The sequence below is a fragment of the Pongo abelii genome, chromosome 4, assembly GCF_028885655.2.
Source record: "Pongo abelii isolate AG06213 chromosome 4, NHGRI_mPonAbe1-v2.0_pri, whole genome shotgun sequence".
NCBI classification, from domain to species: domain Eukaryota; kingdom Metazoa; phylum Chordata; class Mammalia; order Primates; family Hominidae; genus Pongo; species Pongo abelii.
The window spans coordinates 59,774,466-59,793,022 of NC_071989.2; the positions used below are offsets into that span (position 1 = coordinate 59,774,466).

The 18,557-nt window shown below is 34.4% G+C and overlaps 1 protein-coding gene across 5 annotated transcripts in view; it reads left to right on the forward strand.

Annotated features, from left to right (window-relative positions):
* The window catches only part of PARP8 (poly(ADP-ribose) polymerase family member 8), a 177,408-nt gene that overhangs the window by 57,448 nt on the left and 101,403 nt on the right, over positions 1 to 18,557 (forward strand).

An 18,557-nucleotide genomic window follows, 5' to 3' on the forward strand; every position in this document is an offset into this window, starting at 1 on the left:
AAAGCTGCACATCACAGTTTGTTGGCAATTATAATAACAGAAAGCTGGTGATAACATCACCCTGAATAGGAAGTGTTTTCCTTCTGCTTTAGGTCTTTCAGGCCTGGTCTGATCACTCTATTCAGCGACCCTCAGCCCCCTTTCAGCTCACCTCTTCCTTATGGTCTTGGGTGGTATCCCTGTTTCTGACAAAAGGGAAGAATGGAAGAAGAAGGTGGCAGAGACATCTGCCAGCTGCCTCCGAAAGGAAGATCCCAGAAGCTGTTGCAGAATACTTTTGTTTGTACCATACTGGCCAGAACTTAATTATATCATATTAATTATATCTTAATTATATCTTTATAATTAATTATATCTTCAGATATAATTATATATCTTAATTATATCTTTAGATATATAATTATATCTTTAGAGCAGAGAAGCCTGGGATATATAGTCCTGATTCCGTGCACCGTATTCTAAGCTAAACATCAGGTTTCTATAGAAAAAGATGTAAATAAATATTGGAGTCAACTAGTAGTATCTGCCATACCATCCAACTCCTGACGCCACAAAAGCCTGCATTTCCATGAAATACACCATGCTTTTGAGCTGACCTTTGCTCCTCCTCTTCCCCTCACCATAACTATTTGACATGGAATCTTTGAAAATGGGAAAGTGGCATCTCTTCTTTCAGACCAACCTGTGCTAGGTTGCAAGTCTTATTGAGCAGAACACAACTTAGATAGCCACTTCCTGGGAAACCTTCAGCTTGGAGCCCTTGTGCTCCAAGTCTGCAGGGCCATACATGACAGGCCTGTTTCTTTGTTCTGATACATTTCCTGTGTCCTCTGCTACATGTCAGGAGAAGAGTCATCTAATGATCTAATTAAAATACATATATATATATATATTTTTACCTTCCTTAGGGGGTGTGTATGAAATATTTCTGAGATGGGATAAAATATTTCCAGTCATCTTATAGCCTTCAGTGTGAAACTTTCCAATGGCGGCATTCCTGATCTTAAGAAAAGTCTGTCTCACCTGCGTATAGCTTTCATTAGGAGGCTGCAGCTGTGAGTGCTTCCTCTGAGAAAACATGTCATTTAAACACCAATGGGTGCAGGAGACTACAGTTTCATCCCCCATCACCCCAGGTAGAGTTTGTAATGCTACCATATTTGAGATGATTTATTGGCGTATAAAAATTGGCCAGCTATTTAAGAAGCATTAAATTATTGTGCCTTCTGTTGTAGTCCATGTATTCTGCAATTTGTCTCAGAGTTCAGAACTGACAGGGTTGAGAGAGAATATTCAATTCAGTGAATCTTCCCCTCCCATTTTTTTCTTAATTCCAAAAGTCAAGGACCTGTGACTTACTAAATAACTGATTGTATTGTTCTGTGCCTTTCATTTCTGTGGCTGATTAATTCAGGTGGGTGGAGTATAGCTGCAACAGCCTCCACTATCAGAATGAGATTGATGATGTTCTGTGGCTGAACCTGTCTCCCTTTTGGTAACTCTTTATACTTTATTTTTAAACATACTAGTGTCTTATTTAGCTAGAAAAGGTGAGTGAATTAATAAAAGAGCTTTCTCATTAGCAGGAAAAAGTTCTTATTGGTTGGTAAGAACTCATGCCTTTGTACGCAAAACGTAATGATTAAAAAACTGCTAAAGCAATTCTGATTTTTTTCTGTCTTCTTTTTACAGGTAATTCTTGTAAGATACTCTGTTCTTCTTTTTATATTTTATGTTTTCCTGTATCTATATCATGCCCTAAAAATGTTGTAGCTTTGTAATAATATTAAGAAACATGACTAAGTAGCTGAACCAAATTTTATTTTGTGTGCCCAAGCTGTTCCCTTTTTTTGTGTGTCCAATTAAAATATGTTAGTTTTCTTAGTGAATGTTTTATTATAATAGTTGAAGGATGAGGGACAGCTGGACTGAACAGTTGTTTTTGAGAAAGTTTTAAGGCTTATGGAGATCTGCTTTAAAATTATATATAGTTGTTTTTCTTTGCCATTCATTTCTCATTTGTGTCACTGCCGCCGAAAACTGAAGTTCGATAGTTAAGCAGAGTTTTCCAAGTAAATATTCAGACATTTTATAATAAGCCAAATGTATGACTAAGGTTAAAAGATATGGTATATACTTCTATGTGTTTACTAATCCCTCTCTCCTTGGGCACAGCTATGTTCCATTTCCCAGCTTCCCAGTAGTTTGCAGAGGAGGATGAAGCCTTAGCCAATAGTGGGACACAACAGTCAGTCAGTCGGGGTCCCTCAGTGACTGTATGGAGCTGAGTCCCCCACTCTTCTTCATATAATATGATGTGTACAAGAAGTCAGCCTGTATTGTGTTAAGTTTTTGAAATCTAGGTTTATTATAGTATTTACCTAATGTCATATCAGAATTGTTCCAAAAAACTATCTGCTTCTCAGACCGTTGGGCCCATGGAATCCAACTGTGTGCCTTGGAGGAAATAGAAATGGGATTTGGTGAAGATAGAGTGTTGTCTCTGACACATATTTTGTTAAAATGTTCATGTGTGGATGTTATATGTGCTTAAAGATTCTATGCATCTGGTATGACCCCAGCTCTCTCCTAACCCTGTAATGTGATGCGAGTTGTGTACTCACTAGGAGTGTTTGGGATAGTCCAGCATCAAGAAGATATTTCATTTCACTCTACATTATGAATATTTCTGCAGCAGATAATTAACTTCTCTAATTGTGTTGTTTTATAGCCTGCTTACTGGAATGATCTGTAATGCAGCTTGGCAGCAGTGTACAGTTATCAGATGCCATTTGAAATGATTTGCTGATTAAAGATGAGAGTTATTAAATCTTGCCCAGCCTTTTCACTTGGTGAATGTTAAAATGTATTCTTGCCTCTTACATATGATAATAGCTTTTCCTTTACATGCAAATATTAGTAGTAAGCTAAACATTTCTTTCTCTTGAGAATCAACTTTTAGATGACTTGAATGATAAATTTTTGATAAATTAAAAATATTTATAATTGTGTACATCAAAAGTCTCATGTTTTACAAAACTCACTCCAGAATTCCAGAGTGAAGTCCTGTCTTTCTTAGGAAGCAATGGAAAGGTATTAAATATCTCTCAAGTGTTTAATTCATTGTATTCTCTACTAGGTATAGATTGTTGTCTCTCAGTTTCTAAATTAAACAGTTGCCTTCTCAAGACTTTGCTGATGATGATTATGATGATGGCAATTACAATATTAATATGACTGAGTGTTTGGGTATCAAAGATGAGAAGAGGCCTTTCTTTTCTAAAAGAAGTGATTTTTTTGTGTGTGTGGTTAATTTGTATTTAATTTCATTTAGGTAGGTTTGGTTCTGGATGAATACTAGATTTTTGTGCTAATTGTGTCACCTTCTTATTGTGTGACATTAGATAAACCTCTTAACCTCTTTTTACAATTAGAGGAAAAACTAAGTTCTTGAAGGTATGTAGAAAGAACATCAAAAGACAAAACTAAGTGACAAAAAAGGAAACGTAAGAAAAAAGTATATATTAGTGAGGAATATTTTCAGATTTCGCCAAGCAGGTTTTTTACTATTCTTTATTAGATTAAGAAATATTATTTTAGGAGGTAGGTGAGAATTATTAAAAAGTTTTCTACTTGGTCAAAGTTTTAAATTCGTGAGGCATTGAAATTATTTTCTAAAATTTGTTGATGAGAAATTTAGTTTTCCTTTTAAACATTAAGTAGAGAATTTGAAATCCTCCAGGAGAAATTATTCTCTTTAGGCAAACATTCATTTTTAAATTAAAAAAATTCATTTTCACAAAGAGAGGGTCTTGCTACATTCCCCAGGCTTGCCTCAAACTCCTGGGCTTAAGTGGTCCACCCTACTCGGCCTCCTGAGTAGTTGGGACTACAGGCATCCCCTCCTTCAAACATCTAACTGTAAAATGACGTGCCTATAAATATTCTTCAGGACCAGCTGTAGAAATTCTTGAAAATACGATTGTCTGTTTTCATTATATGCCTTTCCTTTCTGCTTTTGGAATGAACAAATAAATATAGCTCAGTGAAATTATATTATATATGTGAAAATTGATTCTTTACTTTTACCTACCTCATTAAGCATGCAAATTGCTAAGTTTTCAGTAGATGCATTTAAAATAAATTATAGCTAATCAAATGTGTTGCTTTATTTCCTTTTAAATGACACAGTGTATGTGCCAGCACAGCAAAAGAAAAAAAATCAGTTTGGTTATTCTTTACTGAAAGCAGAAGTTGATTGGTTCAGGGAAAAAAATTGCAGCTACATGAATTGATATGTAGATGAGTTTCCACAATTTGTCAGAAATGGCTGCTTATGATGTATGGTGAAATGTAAGATAATTCTTTCCTCTTCTGCCATCTGTCTACAATTTATTCTTTTATTAAGGAATGTATTGTAATTATGTTGTTTTTTTTTTTTGGTGAAAGCAATACATATTACAATTTTGACTATATTATGATGCTCTCTTTTTATTGGTTTTTGTTTCAGTAGCTTTGGGGGTACAAGTGTTTTTTTTTTTTTGCATGGATGAATTACACGGTGGTGAATTCTGAGATTTTAGTGCACCTGTCACCTGAGAAGTGTACATTGTACCTACTGTGTGGTTTTTTATCCCTAGACCCCCTTCCTCCCTCCCACTCTGAGTCTCAAAAGTCCATTATATCACTCTGTTTGCCTTTGCATACTCATAGTTAGCTCCCACTTTTAAGTGAAAACGTATGGTTTTTGGTTTTCCACTCCTGAGTTACTTCACTTAGAATATGGCCTCCAGTGCCATCTATGTTGCTGTGGAACACATTATTTTGTCCCTTTTTAGTGGCTGAGTAGTATTCCATTGTGTGTGTATGTGTATATACATATATACACGTGTGTATGTATACTATATATGTATATATATATGTATGTATATGTATAAAACACATTCTTTATCCACTCATTAGTCGATGGGCACTTAGATTGGTTGCACAATATATTATGATACTCTTTAATATATTTTATTTAACATTTGTATTATTTTAAAGTACTTAAATGCCTTTTAATTTTTGTCGATGTAATAGTTTAATACCAGTAAAATAAATTTCATTATTTTTCATGAACCATCTTACATGTTTGTGTTGCATCAAATGACGGCTAATGTCTAAAGTAAGAAAAGGCAATTAATGAATTATTCATCTGTACTTTTAGCAAGATACTTAGTTATACACAGGCTCAAATAAAAATCTTATGTTTAAATCCTCACTTTTAATCTGGGAAAATATTGGCTAAATATTGCTCCCTAACATGAATGCATGTTCAGTCAGGGTATCTGTGAAATTCAAACATATTTCATGTGTTCACTGCTAATATGGCTGTTAATTAAAGCAAAATTAGTGGGCTAGCTAACAGAAGTTAAAAAATATTTTTTAAATTTGCTGATTGTTTTTTCCATGGCAAACGGTTTCCATTATTTATACAGTATACAACACTTGTGCTCAGGCAACTGCCTGTAGTTTAGTTAAATTGCAATAGAAGTAGATCTGCTGGATCTTAAGATAGTCTTTCCAAAATATAATCAGTATGTTCTTCTCTGTTGGTTTTTGTGTTTTGAAATGACACTGCTAATGTTGGCATTATCAGCTTGTAAGCAATACTGCTTAGATAGTATATAAAGTTAGTTTTTCTAATTTTGTGCATATACACAAGATTTCCTTCAAATCATGACTGGAGACACATCCTGTAGAGCCTGAGCTGTTTATGATTATGCTACCTACTCCTATGGTATTGTGATGCCTCATTTTTGAAAGCTGACAACTTGATTGCTTTATATGTAGTTATTCCACAGCTTATGCCATGTTGTTACAAGTCATCCTCCTCCCTACTTATTTTTTTTTTATTTTTTATTTTTTTATTTTAGCTGTGTGTCAAACAGACCTGGGTTTGAAGCCTCACTTTAATTCCCTTAGTAGCACAGTGACTTTGGGAGCATTTCTAAACTTGGGAGTCTGTTTCCTCAACTATACAATAACAGTGAGTTTATGGTGTTTTATTTAATGACGTCATTAAGTGCTTAGTACAAAAAAGGTGTTCAGTAAAAATCTATTCAATGGAGGATGTATGTGTAATCTAGTTCATTAGCTACTTTTCAAGCTTTACTTTTTTTCCCCATTTTACAAATATGTTTTTATTGATGGGAGTACCTCAGATCTGATCACGAACTCTAAGAGGGGAAGGTGTTTTTTCTTGTTTAGCCACATGATTAGCATCACTAACCACTGTAAAGCATATTGTATATTGCCAATGATGTCTCAATTAAAAATCCACTGGGAACAAAGCCCCATTTAACAAAGTTGGCTTGAGCACAGCGATGATTGAGGAAATTCATTTACCCCAGTGTGGGAAATCCCACAAGGGAGCTGTTTTGCACACTGGTCTCATGTAGACTTGCTGGCTCCTGAATATTCTCTGAGAAGGGCAAAACCACCGGGAATTGTGCAGGCTGGTCATATGCAAGTACAAAGGAGACTGCCTAGGGCCTGTCAACTGTGGATCATCTCTGTCCTCATGCTACAGGCCATTCTGCTTGCTTCTAAAACAAGACTCCTTTATTTGGTAGGTTGGGTGGAAATACTGTAGAGGAAATTTGTATTTTAGAATAACACACCTCTCTGTTTCCTATATTAATTCTTTTTGTGGAAACAACCCAAAGATTGTGTCATTAGGAACTACTCTCTCATTTGAGGACTAGGCCATCTCATGCTATCTGGTAAAGATGACATTTATAGTCATAAATCAAAACCATCTGAGATTTTCCAGGGTCTTTCTGAAGGTTGTGAGAAAAACACAGGCAATTCCTTTGTATAGTAGTATTTTGTGAGGGACAGGGCATAGCTCTGATAATAGTTTTTGGTAATCATTTTATCTTTAGTTTTCTACCTATCAGTGGGCTATAGTATTTTTATGACTTCTTCACCCTTCTTTAGATGAACATTTGAGATACTTCCTTGTACTAAGAACTGCAGGCACATTTAGACACGTTGTGAGTCAGACCTGGCTTTTGCGTGCCAACTACTCCCTTCTGTTGTTGGAGTGTACCCAGTCCCCGCTCCTGCTCCCACTTCCCAGCCGGACTTGGTGTTCTTTTGAAAAGATGGACATGGATCCACTCAAACTTTGTCCCTGTTTTCATATTTTTGTTCTTTGTTTAGGTACTATGCTAACTGCTTTGATCCAGCTTTTGGCCAGAGTACGTGTGGACTATATTGTTCAAAAGTAAAATACTTCTGTTAATGTACATGGCTTGTAGGCTTGTTTTTAGTTCCTTTTGACAGAATGTGTGAAGGTCAGATATGGTCTATACCTTCCACTGTGCCAGGGGCTACATAGAGAAATAAAATATAATAACCGCTAAAGGGAGGTTTGGATTCTACATTTAATTTGGAACTATAAGGCTGAAAAAGTGAAAATTTTGAAGAATGAGGATGGTATATTCAGATTCCCCAATTATTTTCTTTTACTCATCCATGTATTTTTGTCCCATCATCGCATCCTGCAGGAAACTTTCCTGGTACCCTTTGGCAAGTTATGGGCCCTTATGTGATGCCACAATACATGGTGTAGTCCACCTTCAGAGTTGAAAATTACAACTATAATTTTCATTTATTTGGATGATACTGTAATTGTGTTTTCCCTTGCTGGACTAGAAACTTCTGAATTCAAGGCCCCTGTCTATTTTTACTTTCCACCTGTGTTGACACAGAGTGGGTCTTCAATAATCATTTACTCCATAATTGGTTGAATGAATGTGTGAGTTCCAACTAGTAATGATCGGTGAGAGTTAATTTTTGAATTCAAAATTCTTGCCAGTGCCAAGACTTTGGGAGTGCCAGCACTGATTACTTCTGTGTCATTTTTCTAGGTAGAAGTAAATGATGGATTAAGTATTTCCTATCAATTCTAATGACTATTTCTAAGGCATTTCCCTGTTCCCTTTATTAATTGACAACACCAATGCAGAAGCTTCATTGATATTGTAATTTTAGAGTTGGGTATAAGTGATGAATTGATGCTATTGCAATTAGACTGACTTGAATTTATCTGTGAATTAGCTCATAAAAATGATTCTGTTGATCTTAACATTTTGAGTTTTGAGAAGGTTTTAATAGCATTTTGATTTATCTTTTAAAATTGACATAATTTTCATTTTTTTTGTCTCTGTGACATTCGGAGTGCAACTTAATTTGCAGTTTATCAATCTATCTATTGTTATTGTGGGCCCTTGTTTTCATAGGAATCATACTTTTAAATTAAGGTCTCATAGTTTCCTCAGTTCCTAAAGAATTACACAGAATTTTTTTTTTTTTGGCACCCAAATAAGTCAGTTACTGCTCTCCCAGAATTCCTTGTCTTTCCTTTCCTTTTTTGAGACTACTTGATATTAGAAATACGTCCCAAAGAGAAAGCAAAACTAATATTTTAATATTTAAAGTATTTTAATATCAAGGAAGTTAGCTGTTTTTGAGTTGATAACTTCTCCATCAAAGTTTAAAATGTTGCATAATTTATAAAGTATAATTTTGATGTCACTCTTAAAATGAAATTGTATATTAAATATTTTAGACTAAGTTTTTCCATATTTTATATTGGAGATATATATGTACCTGAAAAATACTTAAAAATGTGATGAGACAAATCAAAGATGTTTGTTGATGTTGAAAAAGGCAACTTATTATCTCATTTTTATTGGAACTGACTGAGAGTTAAACATTTTTTCTCATAAATTTACTTAGATATGTGATAATTTTATGGTCCAGTCTTATGGAATACATTAGTGTGCAGTTGTTCAAAATTGCTCCTCTTCTAAAGTGAAAATCTCATTCACCTAACAAAATAAAACTAGATAAATTTTTGCTCTCATACTGCTTTGGTGACTATGAACTAAGTAAAAATAGTTTTTAATAGGGTCATCTCATTGTTATAGGAACTCTGGATAACTAATCAGTTTGCAAAAGTAATGCCAAATGGAGTGAGATATGCCTCCTTTCACAGAAGTTGCTTTGCTAAGGAAAGAGCATACAGGGGAAAAAACTTTTTCTTCACACTTGGCTATTTAATACATTGCGTAATTGTTTTAAATTGATTTCTGATGAGTTGCTAAATATGCTGTACAAATTGAATTAAACAATTGTTGAAATGATAAAATGTAATGAAAGGTATTTGGACCAAAGGAGAACTAAGTTCTGGACCAAGTGCTGTGTAACTAGGACAAATTGATAGACCTCTCTGGGCCTTAATATTCTTGCCTGTAAAATAAAAGGAACAGATAGATGGTCCATTTTGTAACTCTAGGTCTGTGAGTGTTCTGGGAATAAATTTTATTTTTCTTGCCGTTCAGAAAACTTACTCTTTCTGAGTTATTTCTTTTCAGTTAGGTGTGAATATCTCCTCAGGCATCTTCCATCCATCTCTTCAAGATTAGCTGTCTCAAATGTTTTTCCTTCTCTTCTCTACTGATAAATTTGGACTCCTTCTTGACACTGATGACAGCTTCAGTATCCTTCTTGTCACCTTGCAGACTTTAAACATAAAAATACTCATTGGTTTTAAAAGGGAAAAAAGTATACATTAGGACTATTAAGCTTGGCCTTGAAACATTTTCTATCTTTTATTAAATGTCGGTTAGCTGAACAGAATTCATTTTACAATGCAGAATGAGAAAAGAAGGGAGCTATATGCATTTGAGAATGCAAGCATTGTCAAATAAATATTTTAAATGCTTTCTTAAAGTGAGCACATACAGAAATACATTAAGATATTAGAAAGTGTTTTTGCTTGTGTACTACTAATTAGGAAGCACCTTGTATAGTTCCTCTTCTAAAATTGAAGTAGATTTTAAAAACCCATGTAATTTAATTGAGCTCTCAGTTCAGATTTTAGGAGAATTTTAACAGGATTTGGTTTTGTCTAAATTTTGTCAATTTTTTTTGTTAATCTGTATAATTTTATAAATGTCAAACTGTATTAGTCCATTTTCATGCTGCTATGAAGAAATACCCAAGACAGGGTAATTTATAAAGGAAAGAGGTTTAATTGACTCACAGTTCAACAGGCCTGAGAAGGCCTCAGGAAATTTACAATTATGGCAGAAGGGGAAGCAACCATGTCCTTCTTCACATGATAGCAGGGGAGAAAAGTGCTGAGCAAAAGGGGGAAAAGCCCTTTGTAAAACCATCAGATCTCAAGAGAACTCACTCACTATTATGAGACCAGCAGCATCGGGTTAACCGCCTCCATGATTAAATTACCTCCCACCGGGTCCCTCCTATGACATGTGGGGATTATGGGAACTGCATTCAAGATGAGATTTGGATGCCGACACAGCCAAACCATTTTACAAACCAATTCTTATTTCTTAAAAAGAGCTGATGTGATTCAACTGAATGTATTATGTGCTAATATGAACCAGTACATTAGTTGATGGAACATTTATTGAAAACCAGAGATTATTGGGATATTTTTGTTATATTTTAAGTGATTTCCTTTGAAAATAATTTTATACTTTTTGAATAAGAATAAGTTGTTTTGTTAATAATGATCAAAGGTGAGGGTTAATAGATGAAGAAATTACTGCATAAACTTAGGCGTATTAATCAGAAGACAAGGAAGTAATGTGCAAGGGCAGATTACCCAGTGAAGTTTGGCTCACATGGGGCAGTAACTTTACACCGTTGACTGCATTTTCAGGAATACTTTGAGCAAGAAAGATTAGATCTTGTCACAAACTAATCAGAAGTTTCTTGCCATAAGCAAAAAAGGTCAGTGCGAAAAATCATAAGAGGCTGAGTGACTTAGAGGAAAATGTCAGAAAACCTGGCTCTGCTTCTGGTTCCACATGGAATTGAATGAGTCTCTCTAAATTTGTGTTTGTTCATCTGTAAAATAAGGGATGTGCAACTGGGTGATTTCTGACTTCTGTTCCAACCTAACACTCTGTGAAATCAAGATCACATGTACATTTTTTTCCAAATTTCCAAAATTTTTATTCTTTGGCCTTTAGAGAGTGAAATCAAAAATCTCTCAATTTTGAATTTCTTTTTTCAATTGAGTTCTCTTTTGCTCTTCTGTCCAAAAGAATGAGTGTGTTGGTCTGTTGGACTTGAGTCAAATGAAAATGTAAAATAGGAAATTCACAGCAGTGTGCATTTGCTTGTACAGGTCTGGCTCATCTAAATCGGGGAAATATGGTAGAGTTTAAATTTATTTATATGCTAAAGAAGAAAGATGTGTTTGTTCCCTGAGTAAACGGTCGCTAAACAGCTTTTTGTTATTTTCATTGTAAAGATATATTCATCCTGATTGTAGTATGATGGGAAATGTTATTTTTTTGGATGCAGTCGTTGGGAAAGCATAAGGTATAGGACTCAACCCTTAGGTATATATTTATAGATTTCTTACTATTCTCAGTTAATGCATTTGCTTAATTACAGAACTTAGTCTCATGAGTAATCTTCTTAGGTATTAAAACTTGAAATATATAGGTTGGATACAGTTCCTTATCTAGAATTTCTGATTCTTAAAAGCTCTGAAAATTCAAGCCAGGTTATTTTGTAAATTTGCTCCAAACATATTTAGCGGTAAACCTATTCGAACAGACATGAGATTATATAAAGTTTGCCCTCTCTATAAATATCCCATACATTTGCCACATAGTGGGAGTGTTCATGCATCTCCCTACGGATATATTATTGTTTTTAATGACACGGTTTCTCACTGAGGGTTTTGTGTAAAATATGCCCTCGATTACTTTTCTAAAAAAAGGAAATTTCTGAAATTTGAAGCACATTAGGCCACCAGGGTTCATATCACAAACTGATGGTAATTAAAGATTCAGATAATGACAATCTTTATCATCATAAATTTTCCCGAAGAATTAGTATGTGAACATGAGAACATTGGTTTCTTACTCATTATCACTGGCAGTAGAAATACAATACAATACATAGTAATTTAGTGAGTGGTTCTAAGAAAGGTTGGAATTAGAATCTGGAAAAATGAACTATATACAATATGGAACGGAACCTTAACAAGCACAAAACATATGATAGTATTATCTGTAGAAATTACTGTATATTACTTGTAATTTTTAAAACTTAAACAGTTTTCTGTTTAAGTTATAAATGCAAACAATATTTTGTAATATTTGCTAAAAACGGTTCAAAGAAAGTCTGAATAGAAATAGTAGATATACCGACTGATATTTGCATAAAAAACTAATTAAAGCACTTCTTTGGAAACATTCAGTATATAGTTGACTAATTTGGCTTTAAGAACAAAGTATGACATGCAATAGCTTTGACTCAGCAGATAGTATTTTTTTCATTTTTTCCTTTTTTTTTTTTTTGAGATGGAGTCTCGCTCTGTGGTCCCAGCTGGAGTGCAGTGGCGCGATCTCGTCTCACTGCAAGCTCCGCCACCCGGGTTCATGCCATTCTCCTGCTTCAGTCTCCCGAGTAGCTGGGACTACAGGCGCCCACCACCATGCTCGGCTAATTTTTTGTATTTTTATTAAAGACTGGGTTTCACCGTGTTGGCAAGGATGGTCTCAATCTCCTGACTTCATGATCCGCCAGCCTTGGCCTCCCGAAGTGCTGGGATTACAGGCGTGAGCCACCGCGCCCAGCCGTATCTTTTAAGTGTAGGAAATGAAACTGTGAATAGTTTTCACATAACAGTGCTTTTTTATTTCTCATCTGTGGTCATAGATGACATTAAAAATGGGTGAAAGGTCGGGCGCGGTGGCTCATGCCTGTAATCCCAGCACTTTGGGAGGCCAAAGCGGGTGGATTGCCTGAGGTCAGGAGTTTGAGAACAGTCTGGCCAACATGGTGAAACCCAATCTTTACTAAAAATGCAAAAAAATTAGCCGGGCGTGGTGTTGTGTGCCTATAATCCCAGCTACTCGGCAGGGGAATTGCTTGAACCAGGGAGGTGGTAGTTGCAGTGAGCCGAGATCGCGCCACACCACACTCCAGCCTGGGTGACAGGCTCAAAAAAACAAAAAAACCAAAACAAAACAAAAAAATGGTCGAAAATCTTGCTCCTGACCTAACAGATGGTGCCTATTGGAGTCTCTGATGGGCAGCTTGACTTTTAAAAACTGAAAATTCAAACTGTTAGTACCAATAGTTTTTTAAAAATACTTTTTTCTCTTAAAAAATCTTTTTCACATTTTAGAATTCTTGATGAAGTAGTTTTTTAAAGCCTCCTAAATGATGTCTTGATTTATTGACTTTAGCTAAATACCTTTAAATTATCAATTTTTGAAAAACTACATGAAGCTATAGATAGCAGTATTTATGTCAACTAAACTATACTCAGGGACAGAAATCGTGGTTGAATAATTTAGAAAATAGTTATTCAGTTATTGACTCACAACCTCACAATTTGTTGTATTAAATTGTATAAAAGGGCAATTTTTCTATATCTATGGTAAAATCTAATGTTTTTACATCATATTCAAACTTTTTTTTTTGTCATGTGAGGCTTCATTTTAGTATTTAATATGATTATTTCCTTCTTACCAAGCCAGATTCCCTACAGTTTCTTACAGATCTGGTTCCCCTACTTGTTCATCTTTTCCTTAAATCTGTAGCACTTACTTGTTTCTGGTATGTTCTCAAATACTGCACACTTCCCTCCAAAAGCATAACTTAAGTTGTCTTGTCTTATGTATAGCATTTCTTTATTTTCTTCATAACGTGAACAGTAACTGATAACTTTACTAATGAGGAAGATGAATTTAAGTGATATACTTTGTTATGAAAAATACTTTTGGAAGCATTTAGAAAATCCTATGATTTAATGTTGTTAAATATAAACATATTGAAAGAGTGATAAAAGGCTTTTAACATTGAGCTCCATCTTCCTTTTTTATGGAGGTTTTACTTCAGATTCCATTTGGATGTTTATCTTCTTGTCAGTTGGTATATGTGAAATCTGTATTTTATTATGGACCTCTTTTTGGGGGGTAGGATGAGCGTTGGGAAATCTCATGAAGGAAATTTTATCTTTTCCTTCTCTTCATGATTCCCCAGCCCTTTTCAGAAAAAGAAAGGGGAAAAGGAGAAGGAAAGGTTTGTGTGATGGTGTAGGAATGTCCAGTTCTTCATTTGCTTTGGCCTGTCTCTGGAGAACTAAAGTCATGAGGATTAAAGTCGATAATCATATGTTTAGTCCTTCATGATAACAAAGGGCAGGATGTAGGTGAATGCTTTGCTGGAAAAGACATAATCATTTCAAACAAATTAATTTGTCAGTAATATATTTACTGGTATATAAAATTGAGTCTGTTTTCCTTTTTTATGTCTTTAGAGCTATATAATTCTGATCTAAATTGCAGATGTCTCCGGGATGGCTAATATATATTTTCTATCTCAAATTGATCAAATAAATATTTGGTGCTCTCTTGTTGTCTGCTTTTCCCCGAAGTCTGTACCCTGAGAAATTTCTTCATTGACTTATCTGCAGCTAAAGATATGTTTATTTTTAGAGATAGAGAAGTGAATTTTTCATGAGTATAGGAGTTTTCTCATTTTCTTCAGTGAATTCATAGTGTCAAAATCAAGGAGGCCAAGACATGGATTTACTCTTTAACCTGCAGTGCCTAGAAAGGGAAGCTGAGACAGTGGGATATTTATGCCCATCCTAAAATTCAAATCATAACAATATTAAAATATGCAGAATAATATATAGTTATAATATCTAGTAATAACATCACTATAATAGAAATTCGTCATGTGCAATGTAGGGTATGTAGTGACTGGAATAACATTTTTATAAGATAGATTGATGCTTGCTTCTCTTGTGTGTTAGTACTGTACTATAATAGGATTCTGGTGTACTTTTGTTTGGCTTCTGGGTAGCTCCCCAAACAGAATGTATTTTAAACATATTTGCATGGCCTACAAATATTGACATTTCAAGACTTTGAAGTGCCCTTTGCTGCTTGTTCAGATTTTATAATCAGTGTTGCAAATATCAAGTGTAATATTTTCATGATTTTGGGCTTGTTGAATTATAGATAAATGCACTTGAATGCTCTGCACATAATGTATACATGGACAATGTGACTCCTTTGTTCTAATTTTACATTATATGGTACAATCAAATTTTCTTAGAATGATTTCTTTCATGCAGACACATCATAGGCCAAATTCTAACCCTTAAAATATTATATATGCTGAAAATCTGTTTCTGTGAGTGAAAGACAAGTATTATCCATCTCTCCTAAAATCAGACTTATAAACAGACTTAAGTTAATTGGATTCAGGTTGTTTATCTTTGATAAGATATAAAATACTTTTTATTCTGCCATTTTTAAGAGTCATTCAATGTCCCTGACAAGGGAGCTATACATATATTTTGAACATCTCTTAGGATGCAACCTGCATATATATTGAGCATCTGGGACACAACAGTGAATAAGATACATAGAGAAATACGATCTAGTGGGAGAAAGAAGCATTAATCTGATATTCATCCAAATTACAACTAAGAAAAGTTTTAAGTTGGGGTTGGTATAGGGCTCTATGAAGGGGATTTAACCTTATCTACGTCAGGTAGGGCAGTGGGGGTGGAAGCTGGGGGAGGGCTTAAGAAAGTAAAAATGTAAACTAATACCTGAAGGATTAGTAGGATCAAGCCAGGAGATCTAGGGGATTCCCCCCGCTTTTATTAGTGAATGTATTCTCACTTGAAAGATGGAATTTATGTTTTGAATTAAATCTAATGGTGTCGCCCGTAAATATGTTTGATTACTATTAATAAAACGGATTCCCCAAAAATTAGAAAAGGAAGGCAAACACCATCAACAATAACAACAATCAATGAACCAAGAAACCTCCCTCCACCCACCGAAAGCATACCCTGCAAAAAAAGTTAAAATTATAAATCCATACAGAGAGTAATTTGTGACACATTGATTTATGTCCTTAGAGACACTTTTCTGTGCATCTGTATGCATTTGAGTATGCATTGTTCTTAACAGAGATGGGGTTATAGCCTCATTAAGCTAGTTTTATGTCTCTTTTAGTGGCTGCAGCATCTTTGTAATGGTACAGCATCTTTGTAATGGATATGCTATTACTTAACCAATGCCTATTTGTGAACATTTTAGTTACCTCTAACTTTTCAAAACCCAGAAGTATTTTAAGCAAAGTCTACTGTGTTTACAAAGTTGACCTAATCAGTTCAGCACCTAAATTAATCTGAAATAAGGAGACATTTATTTATGGATACCAAAGATTCTTTGCTTATGTTTGCATATTAAATAAAGATGGTTCAAATGAGCATTTGGAGGTACAGGCATTTAACTTACTGAGATACATATTCTTTAGCAGACAAAATTTATTTGTAATGCCATGAACAAGAATCACTTACATTATTACCAGTTTTCTATAACTTATGCCCATCATTCCAATGGAGAAACACCCAAGATCTTTTCTGCCCATTTTCGAGGTTTTTACAGTTTTTCCTTTAGAGTTTCTCTCCTGTGATCATAAATAATTTCCAAAGGTAATTCTTCATCCAAAACCAAACAAACAAAAAACCTGCAGTGAGAGTATTCATTAACCATATAGGCTTCCTGGAGTTTGCAAATCTAGAACCATGATCTGTTGAGCAGCTACTGATCAAGGTGATAAAATTAACTTTTCCTCTGAAATTTTCATAAGAAAGATGGGATTTGACTTTAAAAAGTGCTGTCTTGAGGCTAGAAAAACAAAATGAAGAAACTCTCTCCACCTGATTTTTATCTTCAGTACTTATGTACATAATTGGTGAATTTCTTTCTGGTTGAGGCTCCCAAAATTTACTAAGATTCCCGTTTTGCCAGAAAGTGACCTTCCTCACCATCTATAAGTCTGGGACCCTATCAGCTAGTTCTTAGGCCAGTTTTCTTGGGAGGGGTATGTAGGCATTTATTCCACATATAAAGTCATTCCTTGTTCCTTAATAGTTGCTTGCTATTCCTGATTAAATGAAAATTATTTAAATATGATACTCCAGGGATAGCCTTGGTTACCAAATAGAGTTATCCAATGACATTCTGGGAATAAAAGAAGAGATATTCTTATTCAACCTGTGAAAATAACTATACTTGCCATGAGAATAAGGGCACTCATTAGCAGTTTCTGAATTCTGGAGTAATCAGTGAGAGTCATATGCTGTTTTAAAATGTTTATTTTAGTTTAGAAAAGCAGCGTCCACAAAATTCAGAATTAAATATAGCTTAAAAAGAACTTCTTCATATATATGTTAGAAAATAGAATATTAAAACAGTATCAACAGTATCTAGACAAATAGCCACAATTGAATGTCCCTCACCAGTTATTTAAATCTTATGTAGTTCCTGTTTCATTGGACCTTGGGTCAACATTCTATCTAATGCTTCCACATGAAAAATCTACATTTAGAGCTTAGTTTGGACATACATTCAAAATTGGCATTGTAGTCATAACTGTCTTGTTAAACGGCCACCTTTACTTTGGTAAAACCATACACACTGTTGTCTTAGATTTTTGTAACTGAGACTTTTAGTTACATATTCATTGGCTTAAGAATGAGTTGCATTTGCTAACTAAATACTTACTAATCAAAATATGTCATCAAAATATGTCAGATTTAAGCACAGTGCCCTTATAATTCAAATAATTATACTTTATACAATCTTGTGAGAACAAAACATTTTCTGAAAGCTTAATGAATAGTGAAAGGCTAACTGATTTTAGTAACCACCTAGAAATACCATTCTGGAGTCTATAAAAGTATTACTATTGCCCTCTTTAGTTGCTGTTCTCCCAAAAGACTGTATCCAAAAAGAAACAAGAAAAGCAGTGGATAGGACTAGGGCTTTCCAAATATAGCTTTACATACATATTGTATTTAAACAAAGTAATGAATCAGTGCCTGTGAAGGCCTGAAATAGCATGTAACCGCTAGGGGAAACATTGTTAAATCATGAAGAAAATGACTTTATCTTCGGCGAGCAGAAAAATATTAAAACCTGTGCGCTTGCAGTTTTTTCTTGTGTAATGTATAAATGTCTAATTTATTACAATTGTTTTTAGGTCATGACCTAAAATTTATTCTATAAAATTTATGAATATTACTTGAAACTCTAAACAAATCACTAGTGTGTATTCACTACATTAAAATAATCAGGTAAAAATCATAAAATTAAATCAAAGCTATATGTTTACATTCAGTTTTTAATGCAAATAGCTTATAGATGCTTACACTGAAACATCTCAAGTACTTTAACAGGTCTGCCTAAAATTAGGTTGATTTCAGTTGTAAGAAACAAAAATATTTTATTTGGCTTAAACCAACTGTGTCTAATCTTTTGGCTTCCCTGGGCCACAGTGGAAGAAGAAGAATTGTCTTGTGCCACATATAAAATACACTAATGCTACAGATAGCTGATAAGCTAAAAAAAGAAAATAGCAAAAAAACCTCATAATGTTTTAAGAAAGTTTACGAATTTGTGTTGAGTTGCAATTCA